Raw genomic sequence first — 20,407 nt, forward strand, 5'->3', positions numbered from 1 at the left:
GCCAGTCATCAGGAAGTCTCTTTCTACACAGCCCAAAATCTCCAGTAGGGTGTGGGTGCAGCAGCTAGGCAGGATAACAAAGGACAATTGAGAGGGCTGCGGGAGCATGCCTAGACCGCGTCTGCCATGTTGGACCGCTGGGCCACGCCCCCCACAAAACAACAATTTTGCCAGTTAAATGTAATGCGTGAAAAAATGTAATCCTTCATAATGATAAATTAAATTAATTTAATCACACAGCTTGTAGAACTATATGTTTGTTCTTATAGCTGAAGTACACTTCAGATTTTTGAACCTTTACAGTCGATTTCCAATTATGTGTGCAAACAAATTTACCTTGAAATGTCCATTAGGTGTACGAAGTTTCAAGCAGCAATATATTCAACGTATTGCCTGAGACCTTGGACCCAATAAAAACAAATTAATAAAATCTAAAAATTTCTACGTGGGCAGAGTTATATTTAGGCTTGTGAATACATTTTGAAGTGCAAGGGCAAAGTGTTTACATGTAGATGCAGAGATGCGTGATTATGAACACATAGACCTGCAGTAATTGTAAGTGTAATGCATATATTTCCATGCATGAAAATATATGTGTAAAAATGTTCTAAAGGACATGCTAATCTCTACAGAGCGGTTGCATTGTACACTTTGGTGCATATTTACTCATATTTCATGAAATGCAGCGTAGGAAGGAAACTTGCTGCCCTCCATTACTGCGCTTTGTTGAATAAAACAAATTGCTCCAAATTTACAAAGATATAAAACACTATTCCTCTGTGCTTTCGGTGATGCACTGCATGCTGTCTAGCATCAAGGCAAGCACATTTGTACCAAAAAGGCATTTTCCTCCAAATGCGATGCAAAATGCATCATGCACTGAAAGAGTAAATAACAAGGAGAGTGGTACCCATTTGTTGCAAACCCAGGTTTACAAACCTTTGAAAATCTGAAATTGTGTCAAGTCCATGGATGGATGCACTGGAACGTCTATCCTACGGAGCGCCTACCAGCTTGAAACGCAATATAATGCAGCACAAGCTGCAGCGTTGCATTACATTTCTTTACAAAGTTATGCAAAACGGTGCAAATATCCCCTTATGTGGCTTTGCCAATCTTACTGAAGCCTTTGGGTTGTCCTTGTGGCGCCTAGTGCTACACAAGGACAATGCAAAGGCTTTCTAAATCTTGAGTTTGTTTATGCAGCTGTTCCATGCAGAAAGTGCATGCAGTCCATAGGGGCAGAGAATCTGCGGAAGAAACCTCACCAAACTTGAGCCATTGACCTCCAAAAAGCAGTAATAAAACACATGAACAACTGTCAACAACAACAACAACAATAAGTCATGTGTATGTTCATTGGCTGCATGTGCTCCCTTATGTGATGGAATACAAAACCTTGACCAAAAAGAACAACTTCAGAGTGCGGGATGCTCACGTTGAGGTTAGATATTTTGTATAAAATCCTTGTAAGCTCCCTAGTCTTAATACTCACAACCTCTTTGCTTGAAACGTTCACTGCATGTTGGTGCTATTCACCCCCATAGTGAATGACGACCGAGGTAGATAATGCACCATGGGGAAGAGGGAGGGTAATTGAAATAGGAAAAGTTGTGTGTAGAAGCTTATCAGGATGGTTGTAGAAGGTACATTTCCTAGTAGAAGATAGCAAGGTAATATATCCTTGACTAACACCCCAAGTACCAAGTAGCACCATTCTTTACCATTCTTTACCATTATCAACCAAACAAATCTGAGTGGCCTGTCTGTTTAAAAGAGCCCGACAAACCGACCATGTAAATCCAATTGAATCCACTATTTCTTTCTCTTTGTTAACTCAGTCTATATTAATCCCACTGTCTTCCCTCTGCCCCTCTAACTACATTTCCATGGTTGCCTCTCTTCCCTTCCCATCCTTGCTCTGATGCCCCTCTTTTCCATTTTCTCTACTGCTATCTCATTCTTTATGTGATGTGTCTTCTACAGGCCTGGTCAATTTCCATCTCCTGATTAGACCAGAGATCCCACAACATCGGTCGTGGTCAACACAGACCAGGACTCATCTGATCACTCCACACTCCCCTCTTGTTCAAGAGATGCATCTATATGTACGTCTTCTCTATATAGCACCACTGGGCATGGCATTCCACCTACACTTCATCTACATTTCCCAGACTTGATTTCACCCATGGGAGTGCCTCTGTGCACCTTTTTCTCTGGTTACTCTACCTTTGCAACCCACTAGTCTACCACTACACAGTTCTTTTTGATATCTGTCGACCAAAGATGAATTCCTCGCTCCCTAGGAAGCCATCCCCAAAATATTTCAGAGCATAGACGAATATAGACCACGGACTTCTTAGACAAGATTTAGAAGATACAAAGCAAATCCACTTGCATGATAAAGAGCAGACAGCCTTGAGCTACGCAGATTGGCTTCATGCCTCTTTCGGAAAAATAGTTCCCTTTATGAGAACCTCCAATATTAGATCCACGCCCTCAGGTCCATGGTTCTCGGGAAGGTTTGAGGCTTGAGAAACAGCATTATAGGAATCAAGAGAGACTCTGGAGACAAAACTCTGACAGCCAGGAAAAACTTCTTTATAAACAAGCCTTGACAAAATATAAGCATCTCCCTTCCAAGGAGAAAAGCAGCTACTATATAAGTGAAATTGAAGCTGCTCAAGACTCGACCAAATGCCTATTTCAGGTGGTATCCAAGCTTGGGACACCTGTCCTCAATTTAGCAAATTTAGCGACTCAATCTTTCTGCAATTCAGTTGCTACTAACTTTCAGGCTAAAGTAGATGCTGTTTATTCCAAGTTCATTGATTCTTCGGTTCCCCTAACAAGATCAGATTGTTGCACTGAATCTCCAGGTAATTTCTCCTTAAGCGAATTTAACCCGGTATCTCCTGAGTTAGTTACGACCCTCGTGAGGGCTGCTAAATCAGGTTCTCCTTTTGACCCATATCTGCCCGAGATTTTAAACGATTCCTCTGAGCTAATTGGGCCGGTTTTGCCCAACATATTACTTTTTCATGTTTTTGGCCGGTGTCTATCCTTCTCAATGGGAAAAAGCTTCTATTTTGCCATTACTAAAGAAATCAAATTTGGATTCGGAAGACACTAATAATTATCGGCCAATTACACGTTTGCCTTTGCCTGCCAAAATATCTGAAAAGATTGTTAATGATCAACTGACTCGGGCCCACAACTTGCTGGATGAGACACAACTTTGCTTCAGAAAAAGCTATAGCACAGAAACTGCACTAAATAAAGCTACAGAGGCAATAAGGTTTGCATTGGATAGAGGTGATGCAGTGGCGCTGGTCCTTTTAGACCTGTCCGCTGCATTTGATGTGGTTGATCATGGTATCCTGATCAACTGAATCCCCTCCTTAGGCATTTGGGACAGGGTTAAATCGCTGTTAGCATCCTTCCTATCCAACAAAGCCTAATCAGTTAAATTGGGGGACTTTGAATCCCCTCTCTTCTCTCTTCCTTGTGGAGTCCCTCAGGGTTCCTCCATTAGTCCCATGCTTTTTAATATTTATGTGACTGATCTGGCACGAGTGAATAAATCCACTGACTTAGGTCTTACATCATAATTAGATGACATAAATTGTTTTTGCTGTCCATAAAGAAAAGGTCCTACCTAACTTTTATGATGCTATGGTGGCAGTAAGTACCTGGAATACCAATGACTGCCTTAAATTAAATTCCTCCAAGACTGAGCTGATTGTGTTAGGGAATCTTTCTCCAGCACGGTCCTCTCGGTGATGGCCAGACACTCTTGGGCCGCCTCCTGCCCCAGTAGCCAAAGCAAAGAATCTTGGGGTAATTCTTGATGATAAACTCTCTTATAAACATCGTGTTAATTCAGTAGTGAGCTCCTCTTTTTATATTCTCAGAATGGTCAAGAAATCGTTTCCTTTTATTCCCATTGAAACCAGAAAGACGATATTATCACCCTTGGTTCTAACGAAGTTAGACTATTATAATGGCCTTTTGATTGACCAACAATCTATCTTAAAAAAAAGCTGCAGCTAGTGCAGAACACAGCTGCCAGAATATTATCTGGGACACCGAAATTTCGATCGGTCCCTGAGATTATTAGACAGTTGCACTGGCTGCCTTTTAGAAGCCGAATAAAATGTAAGGCATTGTGTATTGCCTATAAGGCAAGTCACAATACAGGACCTGGATTCCTAAGGAAATCTTTAAAAAACTACATCCCAAATAGGTCACTGCACTCTGCTGGCGCAAACCTATTGGTTGTTTTCAGAACTTATAGATTTAACTGGGGAGATAGAAGCTTTGCGGTGGCTACTGTCAGGCTTTGGAATTCTCTTCCTTGCCAGATTAAAGATATGTTGTCACCTCTCATGTTTAGGGAAAAATGAAAAACTTGGCTTTTTAAAAGTTAGGTTTTAAATTGTTGTTCTTTTTTCTTTTGCTTGCACTGTGTCAGGAGTAGTTAGCGCCAAGACACCTTCATTGGTATTTGTGCGCTTTAAAAATAGTTATAACATATAATGGAAAGCAGATACATGTATAGTGACAAAGCCATGGCAAATAGGCACCGTTTGGGGGATTTGTTCAAAAGAAAGGGAATGAAATAGAGTAACCTATTCATGGGACTCAGAAGTCTACAACAAATGTCTTAACAATTATAGCAACCCACAGGATGAAAGTAATCGCAATCTACTAAGGTCTTACAACAAGTGTTTGATACCTCTGAGAAAGCAACATTGCTGTAACATAATAAACTAGAGGTTGGTCATGTTAAAGCATTGCATGGACATGATGCAACTCCATTGGACACTTGCTGCATGTAAGAAGCATCCAAGAAAACAATCGAGGAAGTGTAGAGGCGGTGGTGATAGAATCACCCTCCTAAATGATACACATAACCAATGAGATTCTATCAATGTGAAAGGAGTGAATGTTTTATTGGTTTTTACAATTTTTGATGAAGGTCTAATAACTAAAGGTGGTGAGAAGGGCTCTCTTTGCAAATGGCAAATGGAGAGCACTATGTGCTTTTAAAATACCCCTCACACACTAAGAATCCCTTAGTTTCATGCTTCATCATAGGGGTCTTCCCGTCCCTCTGCGGGGCGGGGCGTGCTGCGACCAAACGACCTACGCGGGAGCACTTAGTTTTTGACGATAGGCTATGTGTAGTGTGATGACAGTGAATAGTAATTGGGGTGTAGGGACCTATGTGAGTGAAAAGTAATTAAAATTTAAAAATTCCCTGGCTAGTAGAAAACATTGATTTGATGACTTCTCTGGCTGGGAACAGTAAAAAGGGGTTTTAAGTAGGGCGAAATACGCTATCTACTTGGTCGACATGACATGTTTCGTAAGCAGTCCCCTCCTGCTTACTCCTCAGGACCTCTGTTGGTCCCTACTAAGAATACTCAATTCTAATTTAAATGTAATATGCCTAAAGTCCTAAAACCTGGTAGCAAAAATTGTCTGCTTGGTTTAGCTTCTGGGCTTGAGTGGGCCCATGTTGAAGCGCAAAAAATGGTTGACCTGTTGTGGTCCCTGGGAATATAAAAGGAAAATAAAAATACTATTTTTAATTACACATAAAAACTTTACACATAGTTCTCATAAACCACTTGTTGCGTGAGTCACATTGTGGCATAATATCCATCTAATAGTGGAACTTATTTACTCGTAATCAATCCGGAAGAAAAAGGGACCAGTCATATATTTTTTTCCATAATTCTGGTGTAGTGGGTATATTAACCCTCCAAAGTCTCACACACATGATCGTACCAACCTCGATACATTCCACACACACATCCATCAGCGATCATATACGGTGTGGGTTTTGATCGCAAGAGGAAAGTCTGTTTTTAAGGTTCCATTTTAAAAATAAAGAGACGTGATGTTATTTAAAGAAAACATTCAGTTGTTATTTGGAATAAACGGCAGAAAAACACGAGTTGTGCACACACTCATCAGTAAATACATATGGCATATACATACAGTTATTTCACATGTTGCGTGCCCCATGAGCCTGCATCTTAGGTTTTTATCGGGCGGTGTACTGTAAAGAAACAAGTATGGAAAAGTCACTCGAGATGCTCGTTTTCGAGTGTGGCCCATTTCTAACGTCTGACCAAATTTTTTAAAGAGCCATGGTCAAGGTCTTTTTTACGTGACGCCAGGCGGTATTCGGCCTTAATCCTACCCCTCAGCAGCTCTGTGGGATCTGGGAGGGCTGTCCGGGGCCATTTATTTATGCCCAGATTGTACCTGCGCGGCAAGCGCTGCGTCATACTCACCACCTCTATCAGCGTCAGGAAAACTAGTACGAGAACAAAAATGGCCGCTTGTTGTGGCACAGGAGATGCAAAAAGACGCGGTCATAGAGTCTTTTCACTATCGTTGTTGCAGGTTTTGTGGATGGACAATGTTGGCTCCATATTTATGTTAAAATAATCTTATGAGCGTTAGGTGTGTTCTATAGTAATATTTGTAACAGAATACTCTGAAATCAGAGATGCATATGCTAATTATTCGGGGGGGTGAAACTCGACGTCAAAGCTGGTCCTTTTCAGGCGCTAATAAAATTGGTTCACCTAGGGGCATGTGATAACCAGATTTTGCACCAGCGCTGTTATGAGCTCATATTCAAATGAGAGAGACATGATCGTAAAAAAGGCTTATCAATAGATCCCTTGACTTATCAGTGGTTTTGTTGCTGGCCGGACGCTATTGACGTTTATTTACAAAAGGCGGGTCATGACACAATTGTTATAATGGTGCTGAGGGTTTTGTGGGTACCGATAGTCAGTGTTATTCAAAAGGCCACATATTGGCCATGTTTACATAGAAGCGCTTGTTCAAAACGGTACATATTGGTCATATTGACATGTAAGCGCTATGATAGTGTCTTGAGCATATTGTTCTATGATAAACGTACCAGTGTATTAACGCCACTCCTAGAAAAGAAAATTCTTTGTCGTGTATACTACATTGGTGATTCGTTGATATCGGTGATTCCAGCTTTCATAGGTGCATTTACCTTATCAGATAGCGGCTCTGATCCATATATGAACCCTACTATCCTGGTGGTCAGGGGAAGCCTTGATGGCTTGCCACAGCTGTCCCCAAGGTATCTCATCATTCAGGCCAGTGTTGTTGGTATCCAAACAGAACACCCACCTCTGTTCCTTCTCGAGTAGGTGTTCTTCTCTTGCCACTTGCTCGATTATAGTCCAAGATATATCTTCTGGTTTGTGGTCACTTTCCAAGAAATGTGTCGTTAATTTTGTACTTGCTCTACGTCATTTGATAGTACTTTTGTGCTCCCCTATTCTGGTTTTTATGGCCCTGCTGGTCATGCCTACGTACTCAAGAAGGCATGGGCATGTGATAAGATATACCACATTGTGGCTGTTACATGTTGTAAAACATCTCTGTTCCCAGCTTGTGCCATTTCTGAAAGTCAACTTTTTGCTCTTTTTTGTTAGACAACAAACTCTGCATTCGCCACACGGGTGGTGACCTTGGACGAAGTTGGTGTTTTTACTGAGGTTGTTACTCAAGGTTTTTGGTCTGGTGTGCACCAGTATGTCTCGTATGCAGCCATTTTTGTTATCGTACTAGTTTTCCTGCCGCGGATAGAGGTGGTGAGGATGACTCAGCGTTTGCCGCGCAGGTACAATCTGGGCATAAATAGATGGCCCCAGACAGCCCTCCCAGATCCCACAGAGCTGCTGAGGGGTAGGATTATGGCCAAATATCGCTATTGGTCACGCAAGTAAGACCTCGATCAAAACCCACACCGTATATGATCGCTGATGGATGTGTGTGTGGAATGTATCGAGGTTGGTACAATCATGTGTGTGAGACTTTGGAGGGTTAATATACCCACTACACCAGAATTATGGAGAAAAATATATCACTGGTCCCTTTTTCTTCCGGATTGATTACGAGTAAATAAGTTCCACTATTAGATGGATACTATGCCACAATGTGACTCACGCAACAAGTAGTTTATGAGAACTATGTGTAAAGTTTTTATGTGTAATTACAAATTGTCTTTTTCTTTTCCTTTTCTATTCACAGGGACCACAACAGGTCAACCATTTTTTGCGCTTCACCATGGGCCCACTCAAGCCCAGAAGCTAAACCAAGCAGCCGATTTTTGCTACTAGGTTTTAGGACTTTAGGCATATTACATCTAAATTAGAATTGAGTATTGTTAGTAGGCACCAACAGAGGTCCTAAGGAGTAAGCAGGAGGGGACTGCTTACGAAACATGTCATGTCGACCAAGTAGATAGCGTATTTCGCCCTACTTAAAACCCCTTTTTACTGTTCCCAGCCAGAGAAGTCATTAAATCAATTTTTTTACTAGCCCGGGAATTTTTAATTTTTAATTAGTTTTCACTCACATAGGTCCCTACACCCCAATCACTATTCACTGTCCTCACACTACACATAGCCTATCATCAAAAACTAAGTGTTCCCGCGTAGTTCGTTTGGTCGCAGCACGCCCCACCCCGCAGAGGGACGGGAAGACCCCTATGATGAAGCATGACACTAAGGGATTATTAGTGTGTGAGGGGTATTTTAAAAGCACATAGTGCTCTCCATTTGCCATTTGCAAAGAGAGCCTTTCTCAACACCTTTAGTTATTAGACCTTCATCAAAAATTGTAAAAACCAATAAAATATTCACTCCTTTCGCATGTAAGAAGCAACCTGAAAAATTAAGCAACCTCACGCTTTCCATATGATGTGCCTGGCACAGCATCAGGATTGCCTGCATCAGCCACTTGCTCATCTCCACAGACAAAAGAGCCATCATGTAATGACGATGCAAAGCCCTACATGAGGACTGCATGCTTCTCATGTCCAGTCCATGACAACAAGACCATGATGAACAGATTAATACACACGAGTTTAGGTAAGATATAATTTTAATGGTGAATGAGATGGGGAAGAATGAACACGAAAACAGTATAAATTGACGGGAAAGTATGGAAGTTTTGGAGATCAGTGGATAAGAAATAAAGACAGACTGTACAGTCGAAGTCAGTGGATGTAAAGGGAAATGTTGAAGTAAAGGATATAAATACAAAATAAAAAGGTTAAAGTAAAACAAAAATATATCACATTTTCTGGGACACCTTGAGATGTTTTTTATTTCTCTATTTTGGTGAACCCGGGTTCCTCCACATCCTCCTTTAGCATGTCATGTTCACCCACTCTGACAATCGTTATCTGCAGTTCCTAAGATGGAAGAAAAACTTGTTGGGTCGGATTGATCAACCATTGAGGATGGAAAGGTTGGGTGATGAGATGGCTATGGCAAATAATGTCCAAAGAGAATGAGACCTGATAGTTTTGAAGGAAGACCATTATTGAAATATTTTATAAATCAGTTAGCAGCAGAACAGCATAACAGGACTTGCCCATCTACTACTGATAATTATTATTTTATAGTGTACTTTGTCCTAGTTTCCTGCTCCCATCAGAGTCTAGCAGGTTCTGTGTAACTGTTTCAGGAGGCTCTCAGCAAATGAAAGCCCCCAACAGAAAATTCAAGATGGCTCTGCTTCTTGTTCCGGCTCCCATGGAAGTCCAGCGAGAACATCAAACATTTAAAAAGCTGTCTATATTGCAAAAGAGTCATTTTTATTTAGATATGACCCGAAGGGTTTTCTAAATGAGCCAGTTAATGAGGATCCCTTGAGCTTTTTGTGTAAAAATTGCTCTGCTTTTATCTTTTCCATTTCCATTTCAACAAACTTTATTTCGGTCATAAAAGGCTATAAAAAGTAGAAATTCATATACAATATAGCATTGTTAAACACATTTTGACAGTTCATTATTTAAATATTGCAGTACATCCCAAAAAGACATTTTAATATGTCCAAAGTCTTTATGCCAATTAAAAACAAGAATTATTAAAACCAGTTAAAACTATTAAAATTCAGAGGCTAAAAAGGACAAAAGTGCAGAGACATTCTTTTTTTACAATTGCTGAAATGTATTAAAAATAGGCCCTTCGCCTGTGCCACATGAAATTAAGGAAACGAGACATGGCAAAGACTATAGGGGGGTGCGTATTGGATCTTAACATTCTATACTCCTCCAAGCACTGTGTGTATCCCATGTTTCTGCATAATGGTTTAAGCCAACGCCGTCTAGCAGATTTATTGCCTGGGCAGAAAAAAAGAACGTGAATGACGGTCTCTCAGGGGCTGTTACAGGCAGGACAACCTACAGAGGGATCATTCGTCCATTTATTCACAAAAGCATTAACCGGGAGGGTCCCTGTCCTAAACTGAACTGGGAGGTGAAGTGGTGCGCTCCCACCCCTGTTTCTGTTTAATAGTACTCTCGTGAGTCATTGAGCTGACAAGCTCGTGGATGAAGCACCCGCATGCCTGTGAGAGGTACCTGACCTGAGAAAGATGTTGGCAGCCTACTCCGCAAACCCCAAATTTGAAAGACAGCAATCTCTACTAATGACGGTTAAAGAACCAGAAACATGTGTCTAGAGATCAGCACTATCTGAGCCAACTGTGGCAAAACACTTGAACACTCTTGAAGCAAGCAAGTAACTGAAACTGCATTTACCACAATGGCAGGTGCGAACCTTGCTGGGAGGTAAAGCGGTGTGCTCCCACCCATGTTCCTGTTTAATAGTACTCCCGTGAGTCATTGAGCTGACGAGCTCATGGATGAAGCTCTATCTGCGCCAACTGTGGCGAAACAATCGAACACTCTTGAAGCAAGCAAGTAACTGAAACTGCATTTACCACAATGGCAGGGGCGAACCTTGCTGGGAGATGAAGCGGAGTGCTCCCACCCCTGTTCCAATCATCAGCAGTATATCAGCATGAAATCAAGTCATACTGCACCAGGCTTCTAAATACATATATCTCTAGCCACTCATGGCATCTTTGACCCTATTACAATGCTTTCTGGTAAATATGACTTGCCTTGCTATCCATTCCAAGGATGCAAAATGATGTTTGGTAAAGAAGGGTCAAATGGCTTTACTGTCATATAAGGTATATGTCTAGATTTCTGCATGCATGGGTACCTATTTCACAATTATTCGACCTTGTAAAGCTGAATTAACTAACCCATGCGGTTTTTGACCTTTTAACTTCTGAACCAGAAAAAAAAATCCTAATCCCTCCTCCACCTTTAATGTAGAAGTTTTGTAACCCCATCTTTCCTACAGCGTTATCTTCAGCCCACAATTAGAATAAACTTGGTATAGGTCTGGGCAGTCGGTGAGAAGGGACTGGTAATCCGGATGAGGTAAAGATTATGGTACAGCCCAGCAAGCAGTGCCATGCACCATGATAATCATTACAGAAAAACATGAGAAACACACTGCAAAGGACATTGCGCTTGTGGAACAATGCACCATAAAGTAACTAACACACTACCGTTTGGTATTAACGATTTTCCTACTCACTACAACCACTGCTTAATTTAATGTATAACCAGTTACATAGCAGTCAATCAACTGCACTGATAAAGTAAATACATTAAAGTACTAAAGGCGTACTTTGAACGAACCAGCTTAACTATTGTTTTAAATATTCATGTAGGGTTTTATGTTTAAAAACCATTTTATTGATTTTACAGTGAAAGGGCGTGGAATTTGAAGCACATTGTATGTCACATAAAGTCTGAGCTTCAGCATGCGGATCATGTTTTTTTTGTAACATCTAGGATACATTCTGGTTTGTGGTCGAGATAAAGACAGAACTGCGATACTTCAACTCTGCGCCTAATTTGCCCAAAGCCCCCTCTCTGCATTAATACATTACATTAAATGTCCTCTCTTCTTAAGTCTCGTGTCCTTGCCAGTTGTCCTTGGAGGGTGATTGAAACGCGTGACCATGAACAGAGAGCAGAGTAACTGCTCCAAACTGATTTTACGTGAGTAGGGGAAGGTAATTGAATTAAAGGGAGCTCTGATTCACTTATCCCTGCCCAGTCTTTTCTGCCTGATGAAGAAAAGCAGTTTTAATTTCAGAATAGCAATCACGTAAAGAAGGCGAGCATCAAGAATCCTGGAACTTTTCAGAGCGCCCTGCCTAATGGGACTTGCTCTTGTCTAACATTCACCAAGTGCATTAAGGAATTAGGCAGCTGTGCAGTATTTTCCTTCCTTGCGTCGGGGCCCATGACAGCCTTGCTGTCCCACAGGGCCCAGTGCTGTTAGTTTCTTCCGAATCATTAAAACTGATAAAAAAAAATAATAAAACAGCAAATAGGAAAAAGAATAATCTCGATGAATTGAAAAGCAATAAAAAGTTTAATTTCTAAAGCACTGCTAATGTCGTGGCATCTCAAGCTTCCTTGGGGAAGTTTCGTTCAAACTTAGGGGAAAAAGACAACTTTAATATTCGTAGTATTATTACTCAGAGCCATTTGCATAAATGTTTTGTTGCCTGTATTACAGGTGCACCAGTTCTCTTTGCAGCTTTCATTTCTCACATTCTCTCTATATCTCTTCCTTTAAAATCTCATACCAAATATAGTACTGAAATTTCCTTTTCCGATTTATTAATTCATACTGTCGTGTTACATTGAAAATTCTAACAATAGCGCATTTAGAAAACTAAAACAGCCAGTCCAGCATTTTCCACAAATAGCACAGAGTTGATTATATTTTTTCCTCGAGAGTTCAGCTTACACAGTGCATATTGATGACCCGGTTACTTACCGGTAATCTTCATTACTCTGAGTCCAGGTCTTCTGTAGCAGTTCTTACCAAGTGAGCAGTTTCCCTGCATGGCAGAACAGCATTCCCAGGCTAATAAAAAAGTTTCCCCAAGGTGACTCCAGTTCACCCAGAATATCATAAAGGAGCAACTAACAATTAGCACTTCTTGATATAATCAAGCTAAGAAAAAAAATTAAAAAGAATCAATCATCAAATAAAAGAGTTGAAGGTTGAGCTCAGAACTGCGACAGGAAGACCTTGACTGAGATCAATGAAGATTACGGGTAAGTAAGTAACTGGGTCATTATCTCCTTGTGTTCCTGACGCAGTCCTTACCAAGTGACTCAATACCCAAGAAAACAACAATTATTCTTAATACAAGAGAAATCACAAAACACAAGCCAAATACTGCAAGTGTAAGTGTAATCAATAATAATTGTGGCATCAAACATGATGTACAGAAGACAATACTCAGGTACTAAAATCTGCTGATGTCCTACCCTCTGCATAAAGACAGAAATGCTTCATGAAAGTGTGGGGGAAGCCCATCTGGCTGCATTGCAAATATCTTTCTAGGAAACACACTTCAACTTTTCCCAAGAAGAGGACATGCTGCTGGCAGAAGAAGATATGCTGACCTTCATAAGCCTGGATAGTTGGCAACTTAATCCGTCTTGAAAGAGTCAAAGATGAAGTGTGAAGACCCTTCCCTGCAAGACCATTTGTAACAAATAAGGAATCATTCTTGCGAAAGGAAACAGTCAGTTGAAGATAGTTAGCGATAGCTTGCTGATCATCTGAGAAGGAATGCTCTGTTCATGTAAAGAAGATGACCGAGAAGAGAGGAAATGCATAGAGAAGACCCTGAGACCAGGGAATGGACAAGGCATCCTGAGCCCAGGCCCTCCTGGAGAGAGTGTGACTGCAGAAATAAGGAAGATGAGAGTTCTCTTCTGTGGCAAAAAGATCTAGCACCAGAGGGCAGAACTTCTGGACAATCAACAATTAGAAGACAGGTATTGGAGATTCGAGGAAGGACATTCCAGGCTCAGGCATTCAGCAGGCCCATTCTCCTTCCTCAGGAGATTAACTGCCAAGAGATGAAACAGATCTTCAGAAAAATGGGATAAAGATGTGGATTCATATTCCCCTGCCGATTTACATATGCCCTGACAACCTGATAGTATGTCTGAAGATATACTCATTTGGGATGAAGAAGAGGGGAAAACCAAAGGAGACCGAAGCCATTCTAGGGAGTTCCAATTCCCCTGGGCTTGCTGTCCCTCCCAGATTGCACCCAACCTCTCCCAATGACATCTGCAGTGAGGGTTGAGGATGGATGAGGATTGAGAAGGATTCCCCTGCCTAGGTTTAGAGGAGAGAGTCAACATTGAAGATCCTGAGCAATGCAAGGTGTGACAGGGACAAGGGGCTCGTAGTCCTCAGATTAGGGCTTCCAGAACTGTAATAGTTGGTTAATAAAGGGATACAAATAGAGCCAGCTTCATGGAGGAATAGCTACAGTCGAAACCATTTCTCCATTGCGCTATAGCCACAGTTTCACTGAAGCAGCTAACATAAGGACAGATGAGAAATCAGGTTGTTATTCTGGTCCTCGATCAAGAAGACCTTCCCCACAATTTATTTGAAAAACAAAGTCCCCAGAAATTGTAGTGACTGAGAAGGCTGGAGGTGTGATTTCTTGTAGTTGAGAAGGAATCTGAACAGTTTCAGATAATTACAGACCCGTCTCATATGATCCATTGCTGTCGGAGGAGAAGAAGACACAATCAGCCAGTTGTAAAAATGTAGGTAAACCTTGAGGATGCAAAATACCCACCCTGGGTGACAAGACCTTGGTAAAAATGCTTGGGGCTGAGGCAAAGCTGAAAAGAAGGACCTGTAACTGATAGTGATTCCTGTTGATGGCAAACCACAGGAATGTCTGGTGATGGGGAAAAATCATAACATGCAGATATGCATCCATCGGGTCCAGGGATGCTAAAAAGTCTCCTTGAGAGACAAGTTGCAGGATGGCCAGATATCGTAACCATCACGAATGGGGGATGAGGAATGAAATTGTTTACCCTTTTGAGGCCCAGAACTGGGAGATAGATCCTTTCTTCACCAAAAAAATAATAGCAGAGCCCCTGTTTGTGTGGGGGAACTGTGATGATTGCTGACTTTTTCAGAAGGAGCAGGACACCAGACTGTAAATTTTGGCTGCGGATTAAATGCCTTGGCAGAGGAGTTTGAAGAAAGCTGTCCTGTGGAAGGATGGAAATGTTGATGGGATAGTACTCCAAAAGATTTTAAGTGCCCAGACATCCAAGAAGAGTAAGGAACCCTCACTAGAAGTGCAGCGAAATCAGGCTTTTAGAGGAGCAGAACTTGAGGAACCAGATTGCTGGAACTTGGACCTATTACTGTAAGCGGCCCCAGGGCCACGACTTCTACCACAAAAGCAATGATTTGGGGGTCTTACAGAGGAAGGACCAAAACCCTGCGCTATCCAAATCATCTGCCTCTTGAGCATTGGTGAGATTGAGTTAGAAGCTTCTTATTTCTCACAGATTGTTTGATCATGTCCTCGATCTGGGAGCTGCAGGCTTTAGCTTCTTCAAAAAGCAATTTCATCAGAATAGCCATCTGGGCTGAATCCACCTTCTAAGCCCACATCCAAATATGATTTCTAGCAGCAAGAGCTTCCCCAGAAGCTGCTGCTGATTGTTAGAAATGGGATCTCTGTGTGGCTAAGGCTTGCGCCAAAGCCAGGCAGAGACCACCACTCTAGTCAGGTCAAGGGAGTTACACGCCAAATATAACCCCTGCTCACCCCTTGGTAGCTTGGCATGAGCAGTCAGGCTTATCCCGGAGGTAATGTGTAAAGCATTTGCGCAACCCACACACTCACCAGCAACACACTAGGCACACCACAAAAGGAACTCCCCACAAGGTTATTTATACAAATAGCCTTTGTATTATCATAAACACATTACAATAGTAATATTAATAATAATAATAATAATAATATTAATAATAATAGGCACTTTTATAAAGCGCATGTTTACACTTGGCCAGTGTGTCCCCGCGCTGCGGTGCAACTGCAAAGATTTCCACACCTGGAACCTCACCTCTCCTAACAATCCCAGGGGAAGAGATACGTTTTCAGGTATTTCCTAAAAATGCTCTCCCGGGTCTCCATCCAGAGACACAAGGGGAGTCTGTTCCAGTGCTGGGAAGCCAGCAGGCGGAAGGAGCGTCCACCCATCCTAGCTCTCTTAATAGCGGGAACACACACCAAACCCACCCCACCTTACCTCAATTGGCGTGTTGGGGCATAGGGGGTGAGTAGCTCAGACAGATAGGAGGGAGCCGTCTCCTGCATAATACGGTGGCATACACATAGTGCCTTAAACAGGACTCTCTCCCTTATCGGCAACCAGTGGAGTGCAGTCCCCGCTGCCTTCGCGGAGGCCCTCCACGGGCGCATAGGAACCAAATGCGCTGCTGCTTTTCTGCACCCCCTGGGGTCTGAGCATACACTTCGTCATAGCACCCAAGTAAAGAATATTGCAATAATCCAGGTGCATGGACCATGGTCTACCTGGCTGCAGTAGGCAGCATATCCAGGGTTTTGCGAAGGACCTCCAGGATTCCAAAACAGGCACCTGCCACCCGCCTAGTTTGGTACTCAAAGGAGAGCCTTGTGTCCAGCCACACCCCCAGATTATTTGCCTGAGCGTAGGAGACAGGGGTGGTCCCCAAACTCTGGGGCCACCAGGCCGATGACCACACCGACGGGGCTCTCCCTGGCACAAGCACCTGGGTCTTATTGCAATTCAACTTCAGGCAGTTGTAAGCCATCCATACGGCCAGTTCTTGCAGGCATGCCACGAAATTGGAGGCTGCCGTGTCCTGTGCCTGTGTAAGGGAGACCACCAGCTGCGTGTCATCGGCATAGGACACACCCTGATCCCAAACCCATCAGCAATCTCCGCTAGAGGAGCCACTTAGAGATTGAACAGGGTTGGGCTCAGGGTCGATCCCTGCGGTACCCCCGTCTTAATTTGGTGACTTTCGAATAATGGGAGCCCTGCCTCACCTGAAAGCTGTGCCCAGACAAAAAAGATTTCATCCTGCTCAGGGCACTGCCAGACACACCTCCTTTCCTCAAACACTGCACCAGAGTGTGGTGGGCAACAGTGTCAAAGGCGGAACTTAAATCCACAGGATCAAGGCCGCCATCTGACCCGCATCCACATATTGCCTGATGGTTTCAGTGGTGAAGAGCAAGGCAGATTCCGTCGAGTAGCAGGCTTGGAAACCGGACTGAGTGGGATGCAGGAGATTGCATTTCCCAATATGGGCCGTCAGCTGTATATTTACCACTTTCTCCGTGACCTTGGCGAAGAACAGTAAAAGAGAGATGGGGCACAGATTATCCAGTTGATCTGGGCCAATATGAGGTTTCTTGGGCAGCGGTAGGACCATAGCTTCCTTCCAGCATCCTGGTACTGTGCAAGTCCTGAATGAGGTCTCCACCTTGAGCATCAGATGCTCCGTCCATCACCACCCCCTTTTGTACCACTTTGTTCACCATAAGTTGGCAGGGTATGCTCAGACGTGTGTCCCTTGCTCACTTTGCCACTGGAATCAAGGAAGCTGGGCTGAAGACGGCTGAAATGCCAGAAACCGGTCCTCGGAAGCTTGTTTCTGGTCCAGGGAAGGCATGGCTTGGCAGTTCCGGCTGGACTGTTCCCATGAGGCACAGGGTCAGACTGATTTGCATATGGCCATGTCTGAACTGGGGTGGCAGAGTGGGCTAAAGAACGGTGATGGATTAAACCCAGATCTGTTGACTGGGTGTGAGTGTTTGATTGGTTCAGATGCTCCGTCCATCACCACCCCCTTTTGTACCACTCCGTACAACAAGCATCATCAAAATGCAAATTGAGATCACCCAGCACTAATAGTTTAACATACCGTAGTGCCGGTTGAGTAAGGCAATCCATCAAACTAGAGGTTCAGGTCCACCTTAATCGTAAAGATCCCCGCCTCGCTATCAGCAACAGCGATAGACTCCAGGGTGCATTGGATGAGATGTTTGAAAATGATTGCCAATTCGTCCCCTCTGCCGGAAACTCTATCGATCCTAGTGATGGCATAGCCCCTAGGTAGTACCTCTAAGATCTCTGGCGCCGACTCCTCGTCCAGCCAGGTCTCAGAGAGAAACATGATGTCTACCTGACCTCCAGTCTGTCCTTACTACCTCCCGCCAAGCTGTGTCTACACAGATCCACAATTGGTGGGCGCAGAGCAAACAAATTCCAGGGAGCTATACTGTCGCTTTACTACGGCACAACCAGGGGTTCTGGCCCCGGGCCACGTCCGGCCGCGGACGGGTGCAGACAGGCTTGCCTTTGGCGCACCTGCTGCGCGGTTGCTGGGACATCTAGTTAAATAGCTACCTGTTCCCCGCAACTAGACCACTAACAGGTCAACCGGAAGTGCCTGGCTCTCCCTACCCTGTCCTAAATGCAACGGTGCTGGTTACTGCGTCGGACCAGGGCAGGTAGGAGTCAGGATTGAGATCATGTCACCGTTGGCCCCAAAGAGGTAAGACTGCCCCCAACACTCTCCTCAAGCAATATGCACAATTAAAATGCCAGAAATAAAAAAAAAAGTGCACAGGATTCGTTCGTTTTTTAAAAAGTCAGGCAGCCGGTTGCATCACCCTGCAGTTAAAGGGCCCTGCCACAGCCCCACTCACCGCACCGCGGCAGCTAAGCCACACAGCTTTATGTCTGCCTGCTCCCCGCGACCGCTAACCGGTCGACCGGAAGTGCATGGCTCTCCCTATGCCGCCCTCCACGCAGCGGTACTGGTTACCGCGTCGGACCGGGGTGGGTAGGAGTCAGGATTGAGCCCAGGTCACCTGAAGTACTGAAATTATATATTGTAGAGCTATACTTACCAATAGCCCATATACCTTATTTACCAAGAATAAGTCAGTCGGCAATGGAGAAGGTTCAATCGTTTATTTTGTAAAGCAGCCTATATAGGAGAGCCTCTCTCTCGTCTTCACCCTCAAAGGTGCGCAGAGGAGACTGCTGGATTACATTCAAAACAGTGCATATATACTTTCAGCATACCTCATGAAGACCCCGTACATGGAAAAGTACCACTTCTCGCGAAGCCGACAGGAAAACCCATATAAGGCACAATTGATTAATTCAAAACTCTGCTCGAACTATTCCGGGGGTAGGTCAGTAAAGGTGCCTCCCTTTCATTCTAGGGCACGGGAGTACAGGCACGGCGTCTGCAAGAATGTGCTCATCCTACAAGAAAGACAGATGCGACCTTGAGTTTCCTAAGTTAGAACCAATGATCCGTTCATAGCCCAGGACGACCTCTCAGGCTCTCTACACAGTAGCAGGTCACGTGTTTTCCTAGCAAGAAGGAAGAGATACAGGGAAATGAGACCAAAATGTCGTTTGTTCAGTCGAGGCCCGATTCTTAATGTATGCATGGTTCGAGGGTATTGACGAGGGTTTTCCTAAGGTGGAATGCTAATATATTGGATACATTAGGCCAACATTATACAATATTGATTTATATTCCTTCAGACCGCCCTTTTGGCGTAATGTAGCCATTATATGCAAATGGCAGATTTTAATCCAAAAACACACCTTCATCTATTTGTATTAGATCTGTAACTTCCTCTTGCACTAACTGTTTCTCTATTTTCACCTGGCGCGAAACTGTCAACGAGGAAGAAAGCTTGGCAGTGCAATAAGAGCAACATGCTGGCCCACAATGCAGGCATAGGCAACAAGTAAATATCACCCCAATTACTCCAGCAAGGATCATGAAGATCTTCCAACCCCAGGTGGACAAGAGGTTCCAGAACTGCCCTGCCCTGCCACGAGCAACGGGTCGTTCATCTTCAAGGGCAAACCGGGCAAAGGGGTACATCCTAACTAAAAATCCAAACTAAATTCGGGAAAAGGTGCAAGCCAGCTGCCAGAGGGTTTCTTCTCCCTGTGTCCGTCTAGAGCCTCACAGGCAGGCTCCTATTGTTCATCAAAAAGGAACAACTTCACACTTTGATTCCACCGTTGCAATTTAGGCCCTTAATGTAACACAGTCTTTCTTTCTGAACAGAGCAATGTGATAGTTCCAAGCTCTCAACGGGTTCAGTCCAGTGTCTTGCTTAGTACCCCAGTAAAGAGCTAACCTCAACCCTACAGCTCAAGTCTTTCCCTATCTCCTAGAATCCGAACCTGGGGTACCGCGTTGTTTTCGGGGCCGTAAATTGTATCGAAGATGACCAGGTTGTTCCTGGTCATGAAACAACACAGCAGCAGGGACATTCGGTGCAACAAGGTTCTCAGAAGCCACCGAGGAATCAGCCTTATCAAAAGATTCAGGGACTGGGGCTGATTCGTCTCCTTGCGGTATCAACAATCCTTCCTCTTGCCCGATTTCAAGGGCATCTGAGAAAGGCACAAAACTCAACCTCCGCTCTCCTTCTTGCTTTAGAACTCCGTCTTGGTTCTGCTGGTCAAAAGGGAGCGGAAAAGGCAATTTTTTTTACGTGGGAGACCTGAATCCAGTGTTTCTTCCCGTCCACTTTCACTGCTGTCCGTGTTGCCAAAAGAATCTGGTAAGGA

Source organism: Lissotriton helveticus, chromosome 2_1, assembly GCF_964261635.1.
Source record: "Lissotriton helveticus chromosome 2_1, aLisHel1.1, whole genome shotgun sequence".
NCBI lineage: Eukaryota > Metazoa > Chordata > Amphibia > Caudata > Salamandridae > Lissotriton > Lissotriton helveticus.